We start from the raw sequence: 27,829 nt of genomic DNA on the forward strand, positions 1-27,829 counted from the left end.
TACATCAGGAGCATGGACATCAGGGCATTGAGCGTACCACGTTAAGTTGGTACGTCAGTGGTGTTATTGGCCAGGCCTGTCAGCAGTAGTGGTGCAATGGTGTTGGGACTGCAAGAGTTGTCAGCTCGCCAAGGACCCGCAGCAAGTTACCCGTGCTTTCATGGGACACTTGTTGGCCTCAAGACCAAATGAGATCTTGGCCCTTGACTTCACGGTTCTCGAGCCATCCTGTTCGGGATTGGAAAGTGTTTTAGTTATGAATGATGTTTTCACTAAGTATACACTTGTGGTTCCCACCTGGGATCAATGGGAAGAGACAGTAGCCCAGACACTAGTAAGCTTGGTATTCCCGACATATTAATCCTGATCATGGCCCTAACTTTGAGTACACCTTGATTAAACAGCTTTGTAGTCTTAATAAGGTTGAGAAGTCTCATATCACCCCTTACCATCCAGCGGGTAATGGGCAGTACAAATGCTTCAATAGGACTCTGCATAATCTCTTGGCCACCCTGCTAGTCTCTAGGAAGGAAGATTGGGCATTTTGTCTTTCTCAGATACTCTTTTATTTACATTTACATTTATTCATTTGGCAGAAGCTTTTATCCAAAGCGACTTACAAAAGAGGAATACATTATAAGCTAATCGTCTTAAGGAGACAGTGGTACGAAAAGTGACTGAACAAGAAGTTGTGTGGCATGTTCAAAGAGGAAGGGTCTTATCTTCCTGATACTGTAGAGTGTAAATCTACATGATTGTGCTGTCTTTGAGATGTGGTCTATGAAATTTAGTTGGTTATTGATGGTTACCCCTAGATTTCTGACCATTTTGGAAGGCGTTACTGTAGTTTAACCCAGCTGCACGGTGATGTGTTCAACAGCAGGGTTGGCTGGAAAGACAAGGAGTTCAGTCTTGGTTAGGTTAAGCTGCAGATGGTGTTCCTTCATCCAGGCCGAGATGTCCGCCAAATAGGCAGAGATTCTAGCAGTCACCCTGGTGTCGCTGGGCTTGTAGAGTTGTGTGTCATTGGCATAGCTGTGGTAAGAGAAACCATGTGCCTGAATGATGGATCCCAGTGATGTTGTGTTATAGAGAAGTGGCCCAAACACTGAGCCCTGAGGTACCTCAGTAAGTAGCTGTTGTGACTTGGACACCTCACCTCTCCAGGCTACTTTGAAGGACCTACCTGAGAGATAAGAATTAAACCAGTCAAGCACAGTTCCTGTGATGCCCAGAGTAGAGACGGTGGAGAGTAAGATCTGATGGTTGACTGTGTCAAAGTCTGCAGAAAGTTCCAGTAGAATCAGGACAGATGATCTGGATCCTGCTTTCACCTGTCTAAGCGACTCAGTGACAGACAGCAGGGCAATCTTGGTGGAGTGTCCACTTTTGAAGCCTGACTGATTGTCATCCAGCAGCTTGTTATGTGAGAGAAAACTGCCCTTTCAAGTGTTAACTTGAATGGGATGAGAGAGAATGGTCTGTACTGTTCTACTTGTGTGTTCTACTTGTGTGGGGTTAAGTGCAGGTTTTTTCAGGTTACTCGAGCCTGCTTAAATGTATTGGGAAAAAATGCCTGTAAGTGGAGATGCGTTAATTATGTGTGTGAGTTCAGGAAGGATGTATGGAGAGATGGCCTGGAGAAGGTGTGAAGGAATGGGTTCAAGGGAACAGGTGATAGGGTGGTTGGAGAGGAGGAGTTTAGAGACCTCAGTGTCAGTCAGAGGAGAGAACATAGAGACAGAAGAGCTGCATACAGGAGGCGGATGTTTGCCAGGGTGTGGTGCTGAGAATATATTGCTGATGGCTGTAACCTTATTAGTAAAAAATGTGGCGAAGACATCTGCTGTCAGTGATGTGTCAGGCAGTGGAGGGGGAGGACAGAGAAGTGTGTTGAATGTTCTAAACAAGCTGCGAGTGTCTGTGGTAGTGTTGATCTAGTTCTGGTAGTAGGAAGTTTTTGCAGATTTAATGTTATCTGAAAAAGTTGCAAGCATAGACTGATACTCACCCAGATCTGCTGGATCTTTAGATTTCTGCCATCTCCTCTCAGCTGCCCTGAGGTCAGTCTGATGTTCACAAAGGATGTCAGAGAGACAGGGGCTGGGTGGTGTCTAACGTGCTGGCCTAGAGGAGAGAGGCCAGATGCTGTCTAGACAGGTTGATAAAGTAGAGCTTAGTGTGTCTGTGGCAGTGTTTACATCCAGGTTGGAAAATATGTTTTGTGTGGGAAGAGAGGTAGAGACAGCAGTGGAAAAGTGCGAGGGTGAAAGAGAACGGAGGCGAAAGGAAACCAAAGGCAGAGTCTGTTTTAATATAGATAGAGTCATGTTGAATTGAACAAAGTAGTGATCAGAGACATGTAAAGGAGTAACAAAAATATTTGAGTTGGTACAGTTACGTGTAAAAATGAGGTCCAGCTGGTTGCCCAATCTGTGATTTGCTGTAGTGCTGTAACGGCCATGCCGAATCTGTGAATGCTTTTATTATTTTCTTTAATCTGAGATAATGTTATTGTGTTTTTTTTTTTTTTTTGCTTTGATTTATTTTTATGTGTGTAAACCCCTTTTTGCTGTAAGTTGAGTCCCGGCAGTTTAGAACAACTGGGCTGGGTCCACCGTGCCTGCTCTTTCTGAGGGCAGAGAAATTGTTAAGATGTGTGCTGTGCTTTATTAAATTTTCATTTTGTTTGTTTCTTGTATTTCAGGAGCTGCCAGCCAAGGCAGAGAGGCTAGGTTTCCATCATTATCTTCATGGTCGTGCGGTGTTCACTTATTTGGAAATCTTAGTGTGTGTGTGAATGTGTGCACTGTGGGGTGATCTATTCTTTGAAGACTGATTGCCCCCCCCCCCCCCAATAAATTTGCAAAGATTTCAAACAAAATTCTTTCACACTGTCATTATGGGGAATTGTTTGTAGAATTTTGAGGAAAATAATGAATTTAATCAATTTTGGAATAAGGCTGTAACATAACAAAATGTGGAAAAAGTGAAGCGCTGTGAATACTTTCCGGATGCACTGTGTGTGTGTGTGTGTGTGTATGTATATATATATAGCTATACAAACACCCACACACACACACACACACAATATTTGCAGAGTAGTAGGGGTTAACACTTTTGTATCTGGTATTTTTCAAGCTTCTAATGTTATAATGGAAATTCAGTATTTTATAATATTTATTTAAATGTACATTTAGTAATTTAGCAGATGCTTTTATACAAAGCAACTTACAAATGAGAACATATCAAGCAATGTTTTGTAGAAAAGACAACAATATCTGCAGCTGGAGTAGAGTAGATGCTAGCACAGAAGAAAGAGACAGGCAAAGAAAGTTTTTTTTTTTTTTTTTTCTGCTTTAGTTATTATAAGTAGTAAGTACAGTTAGTGTGGATTGGTTCTCTTTATAGTGGTTCTTTGTTTTTTGTTTTTTTTGTGGATTGGTTCTCTCTTTATAATATGTATAATAATAAGTTATAATTTAAAAATGATAGTATTTATTAATTTATAATATTCATAATTTTTCAGTCATAATTTACTCACTCTGTCTGTATGTCTGTAGAAGATAAAAGGATACTTTTTGAAGAATATTCATATAGCCATTTTCCATACAACAACAATTCGTAATGGCTAAATCTGTCAGGCTCTGAATGTCTTTGGTAACCCTCAGGTAATGTATATTCAGTTCAGAAATTAGGTGTTTTTATTTTATTTTTTTTAGGCATTCTTTATAAGTGTGCCTGTCTTTTTGAAAATAATTAAATAAAGAGCATTTTTTCCGAACTTTACAGCATTATCACACATCATTTAAGATGCCTGAAAATTTGAACAGAACCTCTTACTGACTATTTTTATTTTGTTTTTGTTTTTTATTGCTCTCTGGGACAACTATATATTTTCTGCTCCCTTAGAATTTTAATGCATCTATACTTACATCACTGTCATAATTAGACAGCTTTGCTATTGACATAATTTAATAGATCCTCTCTTAACAGTACACAGTGATCAATATTAAGAATTTGAATGGGAACTATATTATTATGCTGATTCAGTAGCATACCCAGGGGCGCAGCTACGTGGTGGCCATGGGTGGCCAGTGCCAACCCTGATTGAAGCTTGGCCACCCCTGTTGTGCAAAGCACTTTTGAAACACTGAGAGACAGGTTACTTTTTTTTGCCTCTTTATGATGCAAACAGTCTGTGCTATTCAGGCTGAATAGCTGCGAACAGCCCACATGGCACAAACATCTGTGTGTAGAGGTGTGACGTCATGTAACGACCGTTGCAGTGTATGGGATCAAAATCCTGTCAAATGTATTGCGGTCACGGATCCAAAAATAATAAGCGTGAATCAAAATAATAAGCGCAGATAAAAAAAATAAGCGTAAAAATAAATAAAAAGCGCAGATCAAAATAATAAGCACAGATAAATAAATAACAAGCATGAATCAAAAATATATAAAACACATTTAAAATATGCTGCAAAAAAAAACAACAAAAAATTAAAGCAAAGTCATCAGAATCGCAAACAAAATCATGTTTTCCTTGGTTATATTACTGTTTTTTGTGCTCTCTGACAATTTTGCACATAATTTGTTTGGTCCCTCATGAACCTGCATGGCCCTGGCCGCATCATGTATGCCAGTGTGCAGATTACACTTTATGTTACTGAAATATCCTTAATATGTATCAGTCTTAAACTGCTTGTTTAATTTTTAGGGTCAGAGAGAGGGTGAGAAATGGTCCTGAAAAAACAATTATGACTATTACAAGTAGACTTGTAAACATATATGGCTGTTGTAACATGTCACTTGTTTTCCCCCTCTGAAATATCTATTGGACCCCGCTAAGTTTTGTACTGTGAGCCGTGACCTGTAAGTGTATCAGATGAAAGGAGAACAATAGCAAAATAAATCAAAACTATGTTATATTTTAGCATCTTCAAAGTGGCCACACTTTGCCTAGATTTTACAGAAATGTACTCTTGGCATTTTCTCAACAAACTTCTTGATGTATCACCCTGGGATGCATTGAAGGAGTTCCCATCTATATGCTGGGCACTTATTGGCTGCTTTTCTTAATTATTTGGTCCAAGCCACCCATTTCAAAAACGTTTTTTTTTTTATATATATATATATATATATATATATATATATATATATATATATATATATATATAAAATTTTAGTTTTGTAATTAAATAAATTTATATGTTGGCACAATTATATTTTTGTCTACAAAACTAATTTCAAACGTTTAAGCATACGCCTTCAGATTAAAAGGTTTTTAAGATCATGAGAAACATTTCAGGCAAATGACCCCAAACTTTTGAACGGTAGTGTATGTGTGGTGAGGAGATTAAATAAAATTGGAAACAATACTAGAAAACTCATATGTACTCATGCAGTACTGAACATCGTTCTGTCAAATGCACTTTTAAAGATTGCTTGAAGTAAAAAGGACTGCAACCTCAATATTTGCTTTTTTTTTTTTTTTTTTTTTAAGAAAAGGAGAGACGAGTCTAAATAAATTTGTGATAATCAATATTATGCCACAAATGCTGTTGATAGAGCTTAACTTGTATTGAACCCAGAACATTCCTTTAAATGTTGAGGGGATTGTTTTAGGTTCCAGTGTTGTGAATTTTGTGTTAAAATGTGTACCTGACATGACAAGTCACATGCAGTTTGAAATTATATGGATAGAATAGGCTATGTGGAATTTGTAAATGAAGAAAAATAAATAAATAAATAAATAAATAAATAAAAAATAAAATGTGGTTAAATAGTGAAAAACAAAATATACATTTTCAAAAACTATATATTGCAGAAGTTTGCATACCCCTTTTGTTTTAGGCCTATAAGTTTTCACACCCCTTTCAGAATGTATACAGATATAAGAGATAAAAGCTTATATATTTCATGTAGTACTGCTCTTCTAAAGCTACATTACACAAAATGTACTGTAATTTACATAAATCATCCTATTCAAAAGTTAGCATCCCATTGGTTATTGTGTTGCCTTCTTGAGCATCAATGAAGTTTTGCACCTTTTGTAATAGTTGTGTATGTGTCCATCAGTTGTCCTAAGTGTCAAAAGCTGGATGTTTATATAATTTAGCCACTGTTGGGAAGAACTCAAATGTGCAGAAGATGCTGGGGAACCAAAGAATGTACAGTATTTTTCTTAAGAAAAGTGGTCAGCTTCACAGCTCAGGACAAAGCAGGGACTCAATGAACAATTATTGCACAGTGATTAATCATAGAGAAAGCAACACACCATATTAAAGGGTTTGCTCTCGTGCCAGTAGCTCTAAAGCTCACGTGCAGTCTGTCTCATGAACGCGCACAGATGATCAAAGGTTGGTGAAGAGTTTCACTTAATACTACATCATATTTCAGTTTTTTTCTCACCAAACCTTATCGTATTCTTATCGTAAGACACGAATCACATACAATATTTTGATAAATTTCTGAATTATACTTTTGTGTCCTTTTGAAGCTTGAAGAAGTGGTCACCATAAACTGCCATTGTGTGACATCACTGAGCACATTATTATTATTATTATTATTTTTATTTTTTTTTTCCACAATTTCTCCCTTTGTGTTAGGAAAAAGAAAGAAAATCAAATGGAGTTATAACAACACAGGGGTGAGTAAATGACTGAATTTTCATTTTTGTGTGAACTAATCCTTTTAGAACCAAGCTAATGTAAACTTTTGAACCAGATAATTTGTTTAAATTCAGTTACCATTTTGTCTTGTGGAATATACAGTATGTGAGTGTCTGTTGTCAAATAGCTTCTTCAAGGTAGTACTAAGTATATATTTTTTTTTTTTTTTTTAAACGATAACACACGGACGCATCAGGATTCTTAGGTGCACAAGCAGTGTGTAGAACTGCCCCATGTTTTCAGCGAATTAACAATAATGTCTGTGTTAAATGGCCCTAATATTAGCAGTGTGCTTTACCAGTGTTTTTGGATGTAGCATCTGCAGTCAAATCGTGAGATGTAACTTCTCAGCAAGTGCTAATTACTACTGTGTTGACTCATTATTTTCTGCAGATAGAGACAAAAAAGAAATTGCAGTATATATTATTTCTTTAGATAGGGATCATTTCAGATAAAACTAAATTAAATTGAAATGACGAATTGAAAATAAAGTAGAAATAAAAAACAAAAGTAAAATTCGAAACAATAATAACTCTGGTTTTAATGACTAATGCAGCTTTAACTTTCTTTATTCACTTTGAAGTTTGTTCAGCAGGAAACTAATCATAAAATATAGAGGTGTTTTTGTTACATTTATATTGACAATTGTTTTTTCTTAGTTGTGAAAGTTAAAATAAGCTTAAAATATTGATGTTGTGTTTACAGTTACAATCTGAATTCAGATTCATGAACAGATTCATTCGGACTCAACTTGGACTCGGCTTGTTATGGACCTGTCTTGAGTCTGTCTCAGCCCCTTTTGGACTCAGACTCGACTTGGACTTGATTGTTTAAAGATTCGGACTCGAGAGTCACGTGACACCTTGCGAGGATTGGATGTCGCACTTTGCTAGTTTTAATACTTTTTATGTCATAAACCGGTGAGATTCGATACACCCTGATCCTTAACTGTTCTAGAAAGACAATATGTCAAAGATTAAACATTAAAAGACACTTACGCCCCTGAGTAGCAGGCCGCAAGCCCGGGAGCCGATTTGGAAGTGAAGGAAATTCTGAGAGAATTGTTGAACATGTCGGCAATGCTGATGAAGGTCGTTGATGATTTGGAGGATCTTGCTGTAATATGTCGATTGATCACTGAAATGGAGACGAAATTCACTGAGGTGGTTACAAGAGTGGAGGATGTAGAGAAACAGATTGATTATCTGGAGTCATCAGGGAGGGAATTAGCTGTTAATCCGCTAGTGACCAAAGTGGATTTAGAGCGCGTCTGGGAGAAGTTAGAGGACTTGGAAAACATAATCGGTAGAATAACATCCGAATTGTTGGAATTCCTGAGGACGAAGAAGGTCGGGATATGGTGAAATTCCTGGACGGGCTCTTCCTGAGTCTGCTCAACATAACAGGCCATAAGCTGGAAATCGAGTGAGCTCACAGGGTTTCGGCTTGGCGATCCGCTGAGGGAGACAGGCCCCAAACAATTCTGGCCAAATTTCTGAGATCATCCGATAAAGATCTCGTGTTATGTGAGGCGAGGGGTAAGGAAGGCTTTCTTGGAAGAACCACAGCATTTTCTTGTTCCCAGACTTTGCGAATTCAACAAGAGAGAAACGTGATCGATTCAAGGAATGCAAGAAGCTCTTACATCAACAGAAGGTCGCTTTTGCACTGATGTTCCTGGCCAAATTGAGAATAGATACTAAAGATGGCCGCAAAATATTTTCATGTCCCCAGCAAGCGATGTCCTTCATAAAGTCAATGGACTGAGTAAGTTATTTTGTGGTACTCACATTGCAGCCAAGTGATCCGACTCACTGAATATTCACTTGAATGTCCAAAGAAACTGAGCACCTTTTTTGTTTCTTTTGGTTCCATCTAGAGGTTGGAGTTTGTTTTGTGGAATAACACTCCTTTGGGACAGTGTTGTGGATGAATCTGCACATTATTTGTGCTTATGCCTCCTACTGGCTGGAGTTTGTTTTATAGATTATCTTCTGTTGTGCAATTCTCTCTCACTAAATTTGTATAGAAACACCGAACATGAGCAAGTTTCACCGATGGTAAAGATGTCGAGGGGGCTCTAGTTTAGCTCTTGTTTGAGTTTAGAGGGATGGACTCCAGTTGTCGCTGTCGTGCGCGGGGTTAATGCACACATTTTTCTTTTTTCTGTTTGTTTGGTTTGGGGTTTGATTGTTGCACTAATGTTGGAATGTGGTCTATATATATACAGGTGCATCTCAATAAATTAGAATGTCGTGGAAAAGTTCATTTATTTCAGTAATTCAACTCAAATTGTGAAACTCGTGTATTAAATAAATTCAATGCACACAGACTGAAGTAGTTTAAGTCTTTGGTTCTTTTAATTGTGATGATTTTGGCTCACATTTAACAAAAACCCACCAATTCACTATCTCAGAAAATTAGAATACATCATAAGACCAATAAAAAAAAATTTTTAGTGAATTGTTGGCCTTCTGGAAAGTATGTTCATTTACTGTGTATGTGCTCAATACTTGGTAGGGGCTCCTTTTGCTTTAATTACTGCCTCAATTTGGCGTGGCATGGAGGTGATCAGTTTGTGGCACTGCTGAGGTGGTATGGAAGCCCAGGTTTCTTTGACAGTGGCCTTCAGCTCATCTGCATTTTTTGGTCTCTTGTTTCTCATTTTCCTCTTGACAATACCCCATAGATTCTCTATGGGGTTCAGGTCTGGTGAGTTTGCTGGCCAGTCAAGCACACCAACACCATGGTCATTTAACCAACTTTTGGTGCTTTTGGCAGTGTGGGCAGGTGCCAAATCCTGCTGGAAAATGAAATCAGCATCTTTAAAAAGCTGGTCAGCAGAAGGAAGCATGAAGTGCTCCAAAATGTCTTGGTAAATGGGTGCAGTGACTTTGGTTTTCAAAAAATACAATGGACCAACACCAGCAGATGACATTGCACCCCAAATCATCACAGACTGTGGAAACTTAACACTGGACTTCAAGCAACTTGGGCTATGAACTTCTCCACCCTTCCTCCAGACTCTAGGACCTTGGTTTCCAAATAAAATACAAAACTTGCTCTCATCTGAAAAGAGGACTTTGGACCACTGGGCAACAGTCCAGTTCTTCTTCTCCTTAGCCCAGGTAAGACGCCTCTAACGTTGTCTGTGGTTCAGGAGTGGCTTAACAAGAGGAATACAACAACTGTAGCCAAATTCCTTGACACGTCTGTGTGTGGTGGCTCTTGATGCCTTGACCCCAGCCTCAGTCCATTCCTTGTGAAGTTCACCCAAATTCTTGAATCGATTTTGCTTGACAATTCTCATAAGGCTGTGGTTCTCTCGGTTGGTTGTGCATCTTTTTCTTCCACACTTTTTCCTTCCACTCAACTTTCTGTTAACATGCTTGGATACAGCACTCTGTGAACAGCCAGCTTCTTTGGCAATGAATGTTTGTGGCTTACCCTCCTTGTGAAGGGTGTCAATGATTGTCTTCTGGACAACTGTCAGATCAGCAGTCTTCCCCATGATTGTGTAGCCTAGTGAACCAAACTGAGAGACCATTTTGAAGGCTCAGGAAACCTTTGCAGGTGTTTTGAGTTGATTAGCTGATTGGCATATCACCATATTCTAATTTTTTGAGATAGTGAATTGGTGGGTTTTTGTTAAATGTGAGCCAAAATCATCACAATTAAAAGAACCAAAGACTTAAACTGCTTCAGTCTGTGTGCATTGAATTTATTTAATACACGAGTTTCACAATTTGAGTTGAATTACTAAAATAAATGAACTTTTCCACGACATTCTAATTTATTGAGATGCACCTGTATATATATATATATATATATATATATATATATATATATATATATATATATATATATATATATATATTTATTTTTTTTTATTATTTTTTTTTTTTGACAATCTATTTTTTCTAATATGTCAAATGTTAATATGAGTGGATTGTCTCTGTCCATGTGGAATGTGAATGGGTTGGGGCACCCCATACAAAGAAGGAAGGATATTTCTCTTCTTAAACATAAGAAATATGATATAGCATTTCTTCAAGAAACGCATCTTTCCCCATAGGAAGCTGAAAAATTTGGGAAGATATGGGGTGGAAATATTTTCTTTAGTGCTGGCTCAAGTAAGAGCAGGGGAGTCATTACACTGATAAGTAAGCATCTACAATTCAAATTTCTCAAACAGATTAAAGATAAAGTCATTATTGTTTTAGTAGAAATTCAGGGGCAAAGGTTGATTTTGGCTAATATTTATGCACCTAACGCTGATGATCAGGGCTTTTTTTATAGATCTTGAAGGGATGTTGCAAGTTGCTGGCACCCCTCATGATATAATATTGGGAGGAGACTTTAATCTATTGATGGACTCAGTCCATGATCATAGTGAAGCAAAAGTGTGTAAGCCCCCTAGAGCAACATTGATGCTTCACATATGTTGTTGATTGCTCAATTGGAAACATCTTAGTCTCAGATCATGCCCTGGTGTTGCCACATTCAAAGAAAAATAAATCATATAGTTGGCACTTTAATGTATCCCTTTTGAAAAATCCTGAATTCCAACAGATGTTAAAGGCTGAAATCAACATTTATATGAAGAACAACTGGTCCTCAGTATCCTCTGTGGGCGTGGCTTGGGAGGCACTTAAGGCGGTTCTTAGGGGTTGGATCATACAGTATGCCTCATTCACCAAAAAATCCAAAGCACGAGAACTCGTGGAGTTGGAAGGGAATATTAAAAGTGCCGAGGCATAGCTGAAGCTCTGAATGTCGTCTGATGACCTGATTGAAATACAGATATAATACTATTTTGTCACGGAAGGTGGAGTTTTGGCTATTCAGGGCAAGACAGTCATACTCAGAGTCGGGTGACAAAGCAGGGAAGTTTTGGCTAGATATATAAAGCAGAGGGAGTCTTTTTCTACCATTCCCTCAGTTAAATCTGCTAGTGGTAAAATATTTACCTCGGCCATTGATATTAATAATGCTTTTAAAGAATTCTATCTTGATCTCTATAGTTCCATGTCTTCGTCTACTGATGAAGATATTAGAAACTTTGTGGAACCATTCGAACTCCCTAAACTGATGACGGAGAAAAAAAATTATCTTGATTCTGAGGTAACCTTGGAGGAGCTTAGTGAGGTAATTAAGGCCTTGCCTACAGGCAAGGCTCTGGAGCCAGACAGCTTTGCCGCTGAATTTTTTAGATCTTATGCTACAGAACTGGCTCCACTTTTGTTAGAAGTTTATATGGAATCATTAAAGAATGGAAAGATTCTGCCAACCATGACACAAGCCTGGATCAGTCTGATTCTTAAAAAGGACAAAGATCCAGGCGAGTGTAAGAGTTACCGTCCAATTTCCCTGATCCAGCTAGATGTAAAAATATTGTAAAAAATTCTGTCTAACTGTAAAATTAAAAGTAAAGTTATGACATCTCTTATACATATAGATCAGGTGGGGTTTATTCGGGGTGCAGCTCTTCTGATAACATTAGGTGTTTCATCAATAACATGTGGTCAGTGGCTAATGATCAGACTCCGGTCGCTGCCATCTCACTTGACGCCAAAAATACATTTGATATGGTAGAATGGAATTATCTTTTTAAGATTTTGGAGTTTGGGAATACTTTTATTGGATGGATTAAGTTACTTTATAGACACCCGGTAGTGCCGGTACAAACAAATTGATTAATTTTAGATGATTTTACTCTGGATAGGGGCACCCAGCAGGGTTGCCCCCTTTCCCCATTATTGTTCTGTCTTGCTCTGGAACCACTAGCACACACGATAAGAAAGGAAGATGATTTTCCAGGGGTGGTGATGGGAGGTATGGCGGATAAGCTTTTGCTTTACGCAGATGATATTTTATTATTCATCTCCGACCCCACTAGATCTGTGCCTTGCCTCCACAAAATTATTAATTCCTTTTCTAAATTCTCAGCATACAGAGTCAGTTGGTCTAAATCCAAAGCTTTGACTCTGACAGCGTACTGCCCAGTGACGGCTTTTCAGCCGGGCATCTTCCAGTGGCCCAAACAGGGCATTAAGTATTTGGGCATTTTATTCCCTGCAGATTTGTGTGATTTAGTTAGTTAATATTGACCCCTTAATAAAAAGGTTTTTGAGCAATGTGGGCAGGTGGGCTTCATTACATTTATCTACAACTGGGAAGGTTAATGTTATTAAAATGAACTGTATTCCAAAATTCAACTACCTGCTACAATCTCTCCCAGTAGATGTCCCCCTCTCTTATTTCAAGCAATTTTATAGCATAGTGAAGTACTTTAGGTATGTACATATGTGCCATCTGCTCTGTACTATTTTTGGGAGTAGTATACACCCCCTTAAAGTGGCAGATACTCTGGGAGTGGTGATTACTGCTGTTGGAAAAGGTCATGAGGCATCAGTGTATTACTCCCTGCTAATTCAGAGTCTGGGGGATGGAGCTTTAACTTCTATCAAGAGATTATGGGAGAAAGATTTAAACTTGGTATTGGAGGAGTGTGGGCTAGGATTCTAAAAAATGTCAAGTCTGTATCTAGAGGTGCAAGGGTGTACCTTATGCAATTCAAGATTTTACATAGATTCTATTGGACCCCCTCTAGATTGTATAGGCTTGGTCGCCTGCCATAGACACACCCACCTGCTGGCGATGCCAATCGGAGGATGGAGACACAGCCCATGTTTCTTGGTGGTGTGTTGAGATCCAGGAATTTTGGATGAAGGTTCAGAGTTTTGTGTGTGACGTGTTGGGCACTCGGGTTTCGTTTTGCCACAGATTCTGTGTTTTGTGCGATGGGGCGGTCATCATTTAAGGGGATAAACACATAAAAAATTGGGTCCTGAACAGTGTTATGACAGGCAGACAGGCTGTTTTAAAGGGATGGAAGTCAGCTGGAGCACATTCATTTCGGGATTGGTGCGTGGAGATGGGGAGGGTGGCAGCTTTCGAGGAGGTGTCATGTAGAAGGCTGGGGATCTGGGATTCAGTTGATGGGAAATGGGGCAGTTATTTGGCATTTTTGGTGAACTCTCTGGGAGGGGCTGTGGAGAGAGAGGCATAGTTTTAGATGTGTATGATTTTATATATATATATATATATATATATATATATATATATATATATATATATATATATATATTTTTTTTTTATTATTTATTTATTTATGTGTGTGTGTGTGTGTGTGTGTGTGTGTGTGTGTGTGTGTTTACTTATGTGTGACCACGGGGATGTTCGTTGGGGGTCGGGGTGGGGTTGCTGATTGGGGAGGGGTAGTAGCGGGAGTTAAATGTTGATTCATTGTATATATGTTTTGTTTTTCTTTGTCATCTATATGAATTGATAATCATTTTATTTTTTTTATTATCGAAAAAAAAATAAAAAAATACGACTCGGACTTGACTAAGGTGGACTCGAACCCACTACTATATACTGTAATTAAATTGCACTTGACCCAGCCCATTAGCACTTTGTGTATGCAATTTTGCCAAACCAACTTGCGCCTAGACTAAGTGCATGCTTGCACACAAATACCAAAACTTCCTTGCCATGCCCATTGACTTTGCGTGTATGACTTATGGAATAGTGCTGCGCTTAGCACTAGCTCTTAAAATAGAGCCCTTAGACTTTAAGAAAAATGCTAAATTATAATACAAATACAAACGAGCAACAATTAATTAAGCAAACAAACAATTGAAATAATATTACAATTATTTAGAAAATTGCTAAAAGTACAGTTTGCCTTCTAAATATCCTTATTTAATTATATTTGTATCATAATACAGGCATTTATGTTAAATTCACAAATATATAAATACACCTAATACTTATATATGTGTACTTCTTTTTTCCTGGTATTTGTGTTTGTCACATTTTTCTATGAATTCATAAATTCCAAACCAGAGTTATGATCCAGCAAAACATTAGTAACTTTTCATTTTATCATTTTACATTATTTATTATATACTGCATTTATTTTTTGAAGCTCCAGTATAGAAAAGAGTATGCGATAATGTGCTTTTAAGACTGTTATGTTTGGACACACTTTTTCCACCATTAACTTCATATCAAGATCATTACACTTTACTATGAGGTTATTTGTACCTTCATTTAACTTATCAAGCAGTTTATATCACATAGCACAAAACAACAGCAGGAAGAAGCATTTCACTGATTTCACTCCAGACATTACTTGAATCTTCCTTGAACTTCTTCAGTGATATATAATTTCAGATTTGAATGCACACAGTGAGTATAATAATTATCTTCAAATGGAGGTTTTGTTCACATATTCAATAAATTCTAAATAAAATTGTGATAACTGATGTCATTGAGTAAATATTTGCCCAATAAACTGCCTAGCAGTAGCCTACATCAGTGATTGCAATGATTGTTCAATTTTCCCTACAACTAAATCAATAATGCATCAACCCCAACCATAAACTTAGTCTGTAAATCAACAAACTGGAATATACTTAGAGGTCTGCGGTCATAAAGGATAAGCTACAAAGCTTTATCATTTCCCCCACTCAGTATCCTTGCAAATTACCATAAGCCTCATATAATGAAAGAAAAACATGGCCTCGCTTTCTTCCGTGGCTCTTTGATCAAAGGGAAGTAATATTAAATGAGGCACTCAATTTAGCATTAATGGAATTCATTTCAAGTGTTTATTTATAACAGCTTTCTTTAGTCTCTGCTGTAGTAGGACATTTGATTATGGAAAGTCCACTTTAAAGTTGGGAGAGTTTTGCTCATTTTTAACATGTATGATTGTATTTGATGACGTAACAGATCTTGGGCAAATTGCACACGATCTAGTCACAGCCTCAGACGGCAAACCCACGGACACAAAACTGGAAAGTACTTTCTTGATCTCTATAATTTGATTGGCTGATTTTGAGTAAGGGCACACCAACCCGGTCCCATAACAAGCTGTATGAATTAGTCTAATAATTAGAGATGGCAAAATCTTAAGAAATCTTACAAGTTGGTGTGTACAAAAATGTAAGACTTCTACTCCTATACAGAAAAATAAACAAAACACATTTATCATGGTTTTTCTTACGTTTAATCCCTAATCCAAACCTAACAATGATTTTAATAGGAAAATCACTGTTGTGTACCATTAAAAATGAAAACATTGGGATTTGGAACAAGAGGAGGTAACCATTTTGCAGGTTATTGGCAAAAATCAGTCATTGGTATTTCATATATAATTATGGAATGAGTAACAATTTTTACAGAGACGTTTCCTTTCTTAAAATAAAGTGTTTGATAGGAGGCTTTTTAAAATCCGATGCCTTTATTGTATCAGTTTGAAAATCACTTTGTTGATGTAACACTATTGTAGAGATGAGACAATTGATCTAAACGCAGGGTTTTTAATGGAGATGATGAAGATGATACAAACCAAATAGTAACATTCATAAAAAAAGAATAACGATCACAGGAACATACCAGGAAACATTAGAACTGACAATAAGTGAGTGAAACTAGAGGGTATATATACAAACAGACGACTGATGAGGAAAGAGGTGAGGAAGATGGGGCATAGATGGCTGTGATGAGGGCAGTGCAACATTGGAATTATAGTAAGGGGCAAACTAACAACAGAAGACAATAACCATGTCAAAATAAGAGTCCTTATGAACAGAAAGGTGACAAACTGTGAAAGCTGATTAGTCAGTCTGTATGGGAATAAAAGTTGTGTCAAGTCGTATGATATCTTATGCTTTCACAATTGTGTTCAAATCATAACGAGTTGTTATGAGACTGTGTTGGGTCATGCAGTTTTTTTAACAGTCACCCTTAAAATAAAGTTGTGTTTACAATGTATTGACTTTACACAGTGAGCGCTTTTGAGGATGAAATAATCACTGTATTTTCCCAAGTTCAGTGTTGTTTGAAGCTCTTAGGTGCAATTTAACTTGATATACACAAGCAACCTGGGTTTTGGGCTTTGTTTCTGTGAAATAATCTCTACTGTAATAGTTTGAAAGACAGAAATTCTACACACATTTAGAATGTGTCAGCTATTTTCCCTGTGTTTTTATTTATTTACATTTCAACCTATTATTTTGATAACTGTGGAGGTACCTATTTCAGATTAACTCACCCCCAAGTGGCACATAACAACACCCAAATTAACTGCCGCTGGTCACTTTGCATGTCAGTCAGAGGGTCTCTTCCTGTCTAAATGGGTGGTTCTAGGCCAGAATAAGCTGTAATGTGTACCAGGCCTTATGCCATTTAGTCAAAGGTCTGGCAAAAAAAAAAACAAAAAAAAAACAAAAAAAAAAATCAGACAAAAATCTAAACTCTCATTGAAACCTTAGCTGCAAATGTGGTTAACACATTCATTAGGCAATGGTTGTAAAGTTTTCAGAAATTACCTTAAATGAGGTCATGACATGCATACTTTTATCTTCCTTGAGGTTTTCTGTGTACTTCACTTTTAAGACATGCCCACTGTTATGATTGGCTAACATAACTGTAAAGCCATAACAAGTGTAGAACTGTATTGTCAAGGAATGAAAAAAAAATGAAAACTTGCAAGTGATTTATGAAATCCCCTAAAACCACTCAGTCCAGGCAATAATTGATATGAACATACAGTATGTCCCAATTTAAGTAAGGCACACAAACTACAATGGTTGTTTGACTGAAATAACAATAGAAAACTGAACAAATCTGTCACACTTTTTCTCCCCAACATTTATCAAGCATACAAGATTTGGTGATGAAATAACACAACACTATTAAACAGCGCAAATAGTCGAACACAAGCTGCAAATGTGAAGGGTTAATAAATGTGTATCAAGCTGTTGGGAGAGTGTTATAAGGGATTCCCCTGTTTGATCTCCCGGCTTCAATACGCGTCCCGTGTCAGGAAATAAGCGATGTTCACCGGCTGGGGAATCTCCCTCAAATGATTCGCCGGACGACGAGGGGAAGGGGGTCTTCCACGATAAATTTGCCACTTAAATACGGGAAAATAATTGTTGCGATGTGTTCGTTTTAGCTAAAATGCGGGACATCATGGGACTAATATGAGACAAATGTGATAGCAGGCAGCCTTACTACAATAAACTTCACCATTGTTTTTTGTTGTTTCTCCATTTTCTGCCATATTTAAATAAATATCATGTCACATCCTTCCCAATTTGCTAATGGTCTTAGACATTTTTATTCCTTAAATATCCTCCAGACAAAATCCTGCGACCCCCATGGATGCACCTCCTTTAGAAGAGGTAACAATAGCTGGAGATATCACAGTATGCCATCCTTGCTTGCCCTGGGTGTCACGTGGGGTGCGATTGCTTCAGTGTGCCAGACATCGCTCACTTGGAACCCAATATGATACTGCATTGATAATTGGGACAACACCCTAAGAATGAAAAAAAAAAAAAAATGCAAACATGACACGGAGTTATTCAGTGTCAGGTCACTAAACCTTTGAGGCAATGCTCTGGATATATGTGATTACAGTGTGTGCCAGTCGACTCCAATTAGTATATTGGGTGAACAAGGGATGAGAATGAATGCCTAAATAATTTAATCACTGGATGCCTGCTTTGTGTTTGTGTTCTACGGATGTCACAACAGATTGCTTTTGTCCAGATGCTAAATGGGGAGAAATAGAGGCAGATGTTTTTTTTTTAAGTCTGTGGCTCTTAATTGTTTATGTTGACCACCTTGTTGCAGGGTGAGTTGACAACAATGTAATTTAGGCCGCATGCGCATTAATATGTTTTTGTTTGAAAATGCATTGATTTTGCAACATTTATGCCTCTCATTCATGCTGGAACACCATTTCCCTCCACCAAAAGCAAAGACTTTTGAAAACGCTCTCGAAACTGAAACTTAGGCCACACACACATTAATACATTTTCTTATACAAATACAGTATATTAGGCTTGGGACTGATGCCTTTTTTTCATGCATCAATAATTGGTAGATCTTCCCAATGATTATAAATATATATTGAGATTTTTTTTTTTTTTTTTCAGAAATAAATTGGGCTGCTCCTTGCACAATAGTCTTCATCTTTTCAACATTTTTTCTCAGCAGAACTTTGGTAAAGTGTGAGCGGCAGGGTAAATAAAAGGGACAACAGATGTGTCTGGCAGACGGCATGGCACAGTCTAAAATTTTAAACAATTTTTTTTTTTTACAAAGCTACATACAGTTGAATCGCATGAGGATGCAGAATGTGTGTTCATCCATCCTTTAACTCAGACTCGGTTCCTTGAGGCTCGGGTGATGATGGGAGGCCGTTTCCTTGCTCTGTCGGCGGGCGGTACGGCTGCTGATTCTCGGCAGGCTGGCGGAGAAATCAGCGACGTTGACTTGATTGAAGAGGGAAGAGAAATCTTTTCTCTTCACTTCTGCAGGCAAACGGATGAAGATGCGGATTGCTCGGCGGTCTCCTTCGGATCCGTTAGAGTGTTCGGTGGAACACAGAGTAATCTCAACTCGTCCAGCGAGATGGAGATTGTATGGCCACAGTTTTAAGTTGGACGTTACTTCCTTGAGCCACAATTTTGAAGTGCCATGGAGCACAACTCCATTCAACCCAAATCATTATCAAAGGACATAGATTATTTAATCTAGCCATTGCTGGATGACAAATTGTGTATTTGTATCTTTCATATAGCCTACTCTGTGTAATTTCAGTTACAATTATGCCATTTTGTTGTTTGACAGCTTGGATGAAAGACCTATTCAAGGCTACAAACAGAGAAATTGTATAAGAAGTGTCACCATTTCTAATCATTCAGTTGCGCAGTTACACCAGTTTCATACAGTAGCCTACAAACTCATCAGTGTCACTACAAAAACCTTTGTAACTTTGGACTGCCACCTGCTGCGCCGCATCAGCTCATCCTATGTGTGTGTGTGTGTCTGTGTGTGTGTGTGTGTGTGTGTGTCATGGAAATTCTCCACCTGGAATTCACATGAGTGAGAGTGTTCCAAACACACAAGACATAGCACAGTCTTTACCTCAGCTTTATTTATACCATCCGGCAGTGGGGGAGAAGCTCCCGTGTCTTCTAACCCCCCTTACACTTATGGCAGGCTTATATAGGATATACTTATGTACAGGGTTGGGGAGTAACAGAATACATGTAACGGGATTACGTATTTAAAATACAAAATATAAGTAACTGTATACAATTTAAATCATTGGTAATTAGAATACAGTTACATTCAAAAAGTATGTTGATTTCTGAAGAGATTACTTTGCATTTTATTGTAATTTGTTTAATATTTAGTCCTTTCAGATGGAAAACATTTATACATTTAAATGATTCGATCCAAAGTGCATTTGAACAGCAGTGAAACACTTACTCATGATGTGTTACATTCATAGGAGAATAAATTTGAAGTAAGTTTGGAGCAGAAGAAATAGAAATAAACCTTGTGTAAATTGTCAGCTTTACGCTAAGCTAAAATGCTATTTCTAGCCATTTTACATGCACATGTTACCAGGCACGGTCATATTTGTTTTATCAAGAATATTCACGTTAGATCATAATTTCTTTTTTCTAGTAAGACCTTTGATATTAGGGCAAAAATCTTATTCTTGATAATATATATATATATATATATATATTTAGAATACATTACTGACCTTGAGTAATCTAATGAAATATGTTAAAAATTACATTTTAAAACATGTATTCTGTAATCTGTAGTGGAATACATTACAAAATTAACCCTCCCAACCCTGCTTATGTATAGTTCCTTATTTGTTAACAAGTCGCATGTGAGATTGCTTAAAAAAAAATGGTCGTCCATTTCAACTCATAGGCAGAAAATAGGTCTTCTCTCATACTGCATTTTCTAGCTTAAAGTATGTTATACATAAATAAAAATGTTTTAATATACCTAACTATTATAATCCCCCCCCCCCAAATTAATTTAGTTAATTACAATTAAATTGCATTTGCTGTTTTTTGCTAACATATTTGAGCAAGCATTGGGGGGTTATTTCATTTTATATCATCATGAGTAAATAAAATCTTACCCTCCTTTATGCATGCCTCATGTTTAACAAGTGGTTCGCTCTAACATTCTTCACCAGGGTAGAGACACTGGACTTCCATTGATATTCCAACTAGCTCCTCCACACATTCGGCATAACACTAGTTCTCTAAGTCATACACTATTTTTGCTCTGTTCCTCTGCGAATGGCGGTTGTCATTCTTCTTCCTTTTCATCATCCTCATTATTCACCTGTTGGTATTGTATAAGAGAAAATTGCCCAGCTACTATTCCACCTACTCATCTATGTACCATTGCTCTAGCACAGGCTCGGGCACATGTGCAGAAACACAGGAAAAGGCCCAGTAAAACAATCATAGGCAGGAAGACCTGCGCTATTAATGGCCCCCAAGGCCCAAAGTTTTCTATTAGCTACCTATTAAAGCTAAATCCTGCAGATTCAGATAGGCCAAATGCATCCCTAATTTTGTCTAAGGCTATCACATTAGTGATATTATCTGAATTGTCTGGTATCAGAGTTAAACATGCATCTCCCGTGAGGTTTATTGTTACACACAATCCTCCAGTTTTGGCCATAAGGTAATCTAACACCATTTCATGCTAAAGCATGTGTGAGTCGATGGGACTCATCGTTGTCTTTCAGAAGGCGGAACCCTTTTATGGTTTCATTAGCGAAGCCTGACATAGTGTAGGTGATATTATCTATGTGGTCAGTGAGGAATGTTACTCCATACCACGGAAAAATCCCTAATCCCAATTTTTACCCTAAAGATATTCACCAATGGAACGACTCCATATTTTCAATTTGGGCCATGGACCACTTTAACCTATTTTGTTTAACTCTTTCGCCCCTCAGCATCATTATATTGAGTAGTTTCAATTTTATCAAATAACAACATCCACTCCAATCAGCTGGTAGTCTATCGAATGTTTGATTTCCACACTGTCAATAATTGGAGTACATAAACCCTATACCTATGTTTACATGGTTTCTGAGGCTATTGTTTGCCACAACTGTTTTGCTATCAATTGTCATAGTTATATTCTTATTCGTGCTGTTAGTTATAGCCATAGACACCCCACCTTTATAATAGGATAGGCTCATTATCCCTGTTAAGTACTCTGGGCAGGTGGACATCCTCACAAATTGCCCTGGCCCATAATTACAGACATATCTCAGATGTTCTGATTTCCTTATCCCAGTCAGTATTTCTGCTGGTGTAACGTTCTCTACCTTTTCTATAAGTTGCGGGTTAAAACTGTCATTAAAAACATTAGCCAACATTCAATGGTCTCTAGTGGTGTATTATTATTGTATGTGGCATCCAAGAATGATTTGGCCACCCTTCTGCACCCCTCCTTAGTCTTCACCCCACTGGGTGAGTTTGCCCTCTTGGTGTTAATGTGTCTCGCAAACTATTGCTTTTCTTGTACAATTGCTGGGGACTACAGTAAGATTGAATAGTGGATTCCAACTGCTCAGTGACTCAAATTTTGCTAATATTGGCCCTGTCCCTGGCACTCATCTACTCAAATATTCTAGGAAGCCCCAACAAGAGTTTTGTTTCTCATGATCTTCAATTATCATTTCATCTGCATCAAAAGCACAGGTAGGGTGATTAATATTATTATTATTAATACACATCCCCACCACTTAGTTCCACTTCTTACTTGACCTAGTGTTGGGCCTCATGTATTCAGATAGAAGACAAAGGCAGGCCTAACACAGTCGTAAAACCTAACTCAGGTCCACATACCAAGTCATAAGTTATACTGATAAAAATTGCGCCAAAATCAAACAAAGGGAGTCCAAAACAGACTACAAATCCCATGAAGCCTTGCTCACTAAAGGATCGAACTCTCAACTCCTATTGGATGAGGCACACGACAGAATGCACCTCAACCATGACATCATCAGGAGTAGAAATACCTCTGAAATGCTTCCAGGATTTGCTTCCAGCAACTTTGCTCGCAGTGTGTAGATGCAGCTCATCGCTGATCTCAGGTGCAGCCTCGTGGCACAAGGAAGTAACGTCCAACTTGAAACTGTGGCCATACAATCTCCATCTCGCTGGACGAGTTGAGATTACTCTGTGTTCCACCGAACACTCTGACGGATCCGAAGGAGACCGCCGAGCAATCCGCATCTTCATCTTTTTGCCTGCAGAAGTGAAGAGAAAAGATTTCTCTTCCCTCTTCAATTAAGTCAATGTCGCTGATTTCTCCGCCAGCCCGCTGAGAATCAGCAGCCGTACCGCCCGCCGACAAAGCGAGGAAACGGCCTCCCGTCATCAACCGAGCCTCGAGGAACCGAGTCTGATTTAGAGGATGGATGAACACACATTCTGCATCCACATGCGATTCAAGTAAGAGGTTTACATCTGGGCAGAGATAGAATATTATAGTGTGTTATTCTTGTGTACCAAGGTTATTGCTTGTACAGTTTACGGACCGCCATGTCCGCTCATTATTAATACTCAAGGTATTTAATTATCACGAATTTGATTTGCTGTATTGTGGTCCAACCCCAATGGACTGTTGTGCATTTCCTCCATTGCGGGTGAGACCAGCAAACTGAGTTTATCCATTAAAGAATCAAAGACCGCGGGACGTTTTACAAGCCGTCTACCGCGTCTCTGAGTGATAAACTAACAGCTGCTTCCTCTCCCACGATCGCAAAACCGGCTTTGGGGCCATCACTTAATTCTCTCTCTTTCTCTCATACTAACCACACACACGCGCACGCGCGATCCCTCACAAACATTCTCGGACACATTTTTGGCTAGTAGATAGCTTTGTGATAAAGCTCAGCTTTGTCCCTAAGCTATCGTACAAGCGGATACACACGGTAACTGGTAGACGCCATTGACTGGTTTCTCTCCGCCCACATTCACGGTCATATTCTCTGGCCGGAAGTCTCGCGTGACATACTCTCCACAAGTGTCACGTCCGCCATTTTTTGTGCATCCCTCCTCACACATACACACACACACACACACACACACACACACACACACACACTCACTCTCACACACACACACACACACCCTCATGTGTTATAAGATTATTTTGATTTCCATATCTAATCATATCACTGTTTAGTTTGTAGTTGGAAGTTGGAAGTTTATTGACTGCATTGTATTAATTATTAATTGATATTACTGCATAAATACATTTTGTTATATTACAAAGAGAAGTGTTTTGGTTTGTTTTGCATACACCTGTGTCATGCTGATGGGATGTCAGTGCTCGGATACAAGCCTTCATTCATTGTTTTGTTTTTTCTTCCCGAAAATCGATATTCTTCGGATGTTGATTTTCCTAAGAAAACAATCTAATATTGAGACTGTTATACTATCTGGTTATTAGTCCCTGATTCCAGGGTGGTGCCCTTTCAATGTTAATCCTTATTAATATTCTATTGATTTTTGATAATTGATAATTGTCTTTGATGATTGCTGAATTTGAATGATCAATAAGCAAGTGTTAATTTTAATTAATGTTTCATCGATGTTAACAATTAATGATTATCTTTGATAATTGTTGATTTAAAGGATTAGAAAAAGCTAATATTGATTCTCATCAATGTTCTATTGATTTTAATAATTAATAATTATCTTTGATAATTTTTAATTATTGCTGATAACTAAACCCACTCCTAAACATACATATGAGGTTTTAATGAGTTAGATTCAATTAATTAATTTAAATATGAATTAATAACTAAAGAAATAATGATTAATTATTTCTGATAGTAACACTGATCTAAACAACCAGTAAAGCCCTACACTAGCTTCCCCACGTATCCTGCCATTCTATGATTTCAGTAGTTTTACTTGAGCTATTAGATAAATTCAATTATCATAGGTTTTCAGAAAAAAAGAGAGCTAGACCCTCAAATCCATCTGCTGAATTTATGTAAAGATCTCTTTTACATTATTTCTTAAAACATACTTGATTACTTGTTCATCATTGACACCTCATGACCATTCAGATAAGAAGGGGAACCGTATACAAGTCTGGGTCACAGTTTGGACAGTTCTGTGTGTCCGAAAAGTTTACACAACCACGTCCTTGGTGGGTTTTCCCTTCTCTGTTGTGGTTGTATTGTGTTCTTGTATTGTGTTTGAACATTGTATCTTCAAATTGCTCCTCTCTTAGGGGCTGTAGTTTCCCTGGCCCCTCCATGCCTGAATGCATTGGCCTTCCCATTATCACTTCAAAGGGGGAGAGGCCTGTTTTGGGTTTGCCACTCCCTCTCATGCTCAACAGCACCAAGGGTAGTGCTTTTACCCACTTTAGACCGGTGTCTTCACACACTTTAGTTAGCTTGTTTTTAATTGTGCCATTTTCTCTTTCTACTGCTCCTCCGCTTTGAGGATGGTAGGCACAATGTGTTTTTAGATCAATCCCAACATAGTCTGCCATCTTCCTTATTACATTATTTGCAAGGTGTGGCCCATTATCACTCATCAGCTGCTGGGAATTCCCCATCTTGGTATGATTTCCATCAGTAACACTTTTGCCACAGCTGTGGCATCTGATTTTGATGTGGGAAACACTTCATTTTTAACAGCATTTTCCAGAATAATTTGAGAAGCCATGTGTATACCAATATCTTTTTACAGCCTCTACCATCTCCTCTTTTGACATGTGGTCTCACCCGTGTCAACTTAGCTACTGTAGATATGGAAATAAAAACTTAGGCAAACATTGGTTACCATAAGTCCATACCACACATTATTTACATATGCACAACCAGTGTTTATCCATTGTTTGTGCTCTTGTGCAGGAACATTTTTATGGGCCTCTGCTAGTTCCTGTAAGGAAAGAGATGTGGTCATGGGTGAGGAAATCAAAGTCATGTGTATGGCTGTGTGTGCTGGTGCTTGAGCTGCAGCTTTTGCAGCCAGATCTGCACTATTGTTTCCTTTTGAAATTGGGTCCTGCAGTTTGGTGTGTGCTTCACATTTGCACACAGCCACATCTTGTGGGAGCAAAATAGCCTCAAGAAGATTAGAGACAAGCATAGCATGTGAAATTTGTATACCAGTTGAAGTAAAAATCCCCTCATTTTCCACAATGTACCGAAATCATGTACTACCCCAAAGGCATATCTACTGTCTTTGTAGATAGTGACATGTTGATCTGTACCTAGTATACAAGCTCTAGTTAGGGCAAACAATTTGGCTGCTTGAACTGATAGATGTCTTGAAAGTCTGCTGGATTCAACAATATTATGATTAGTAACAACAGCATAACCCACTCGATTTCCATCCATTTGGGGATCTTTCCTACGTGATCCATCTACATAGAAAATCATATCCAAGTTTGGCAGTGGTGTAGACCTAAGATCTTGTCTTGGCGAACAAACTTCCGCTATATCTGCTAGGCAATCGTGTGGCTCCCCATCGTCTTCCGTGGGGAGTAAGGTAGCCAAATTTAACACTGTGCAGCATTTGATGGTTAGATTTGAGAGTGATAGGAGAATGCTATGATAATGCAGAAACCTTGCAGGTGTTAAATGGCTGGTCTTTTGTTCTAACAGAATGGATGAGACAGCATGAGGAACAATCAAATTAAGTGTTTGATATCCGACTAAATACCTCGAGGCCAGCACAGCCATGGAGGCGGCTGCTACACCATGTTCTTGTTGGAGGACAGATGTCATGAATCCTCCTTTTTCGCATACAGTCTGAGTGAAAGGCTTAGTTGGGTCAGGTAGACCCAGAGTAGGTGCTGCAGTCAGGGCTTTCTTAAGCATTGTAAAACTACTTAGTCCTTCGTCCATACATTTCAGTTTGTCATTTGGTCATAGACCATGTCATGTGTCATGCTGTACAGAGACTGTGCTATCTAAGCATAATCAGAGATCCACTGTCTACAGTAGCCTGTCATGCCCAGGAATGCCATTATTTGTTTTTTAGTAATTGTTTTTTGGTATTTTTAAGATGGCTTATATTCTGTCATCTGACAGCCACTTACCATGTTTAGAAATCAAATTGCCTAGGAAGATTACGTCCTGTTTTACAAATTGCAATTTAGAGAGAATGGCTTTATGGCCTTGTGCTGCTAAATATTGTAACAGTGCCACAGTGTCAGTCTCACAGGCCTGTTCATTTTTGGAGCAAAGCAAAACATCATCAATACACTGAATTAGCGTGCTTCCGCATAGCGGAAAATACTGTGGGGCTTTCTGAAAACCCCTTAAACAAAATGCAAACCAGTATTGCAAATCAGGATGCACTGGAATGCTGAAAAATGCATTGGCCAAATCTATTACAGAAAAAAAAATACGTACTATCACTAGGTACCTGTGTTAAGGTTGTGTGGGGATCTGGTACCACTGGGGCTCATGCAAAAAACTGCATCATTTACTGCTTTCAGCTCTTGGACAAACCTCCAAGCCCTTCCTGTGAAGCTTTTTTAACTGGAAAGATAGGTATGCAACAAGGGGAGTCTGGACACGGCACAGTCACTCCTTTGTCTACTAGTGACTCAAAAACAGGCATTATGCCTTCTACAGCTTTAGATTTCAGAGGATATTGAACTTTGCAGGGCCTGTACTCAGTTTTGGAGAGACTATTAACAGAGTTGCATTCTTTACTAGCCCAACATCATATTTGTGCTGGGCCCACAACTCTGGTGGAATTTTTTTTTTTTTTTATTTATTTTATTTTTTGTCTTGTATCCATTGTCTGCATCAAAGGGGTCAAATTAACATAACTACTACTCTGGTGTGTCAGCAGATGCATGGCATGCACCCCAATGAATGTGCAGGCAAAGGGCTTACTGTATGCTTTTAATGAGGGTGAGTATCGTACTCCTTCTCCCGCTAACACCCAATCACATGTATGGTTGCAGCTAGCCACCCAATCACCCACTTCTTTCCATAAACTACAATTTGGTTTTGCTAGGGACACATGTGAGTCATATGAGGTTTGCATAAATTTATCTACTTCCTTTGTTCTAAGTACAGACAGTGCACAGAATCCATAGCTTCCCCAATATATGTTAGTTCCTTGTAATAAAGTGCTCTCATATCCCTTCCCGAGCCAGTCTCTCTCAAAATTGGGGTCTGGACCCGGTGTGTGCTTGACATAGGCCATACAATGCAGGTCTGCTGGCTGCTTTAA

The sequence above is a fragment of the Myxocyprinus asiaticus genome, chromosome 22 (genome assembly GCF_019703515.2).
Source record: "Myxocyprinus asiaticus isolate MX2 ecotype Aquarium Trade chromosome 22, UBuf_Myxa_2, whole genome shotgun sequence".
NCBI lineage: Eukaryota > Metazoa > Chordata > Actinopteri > Cypriniformes > Catostomidae > Myxocyprinus > Myxocyprinus asiaticus.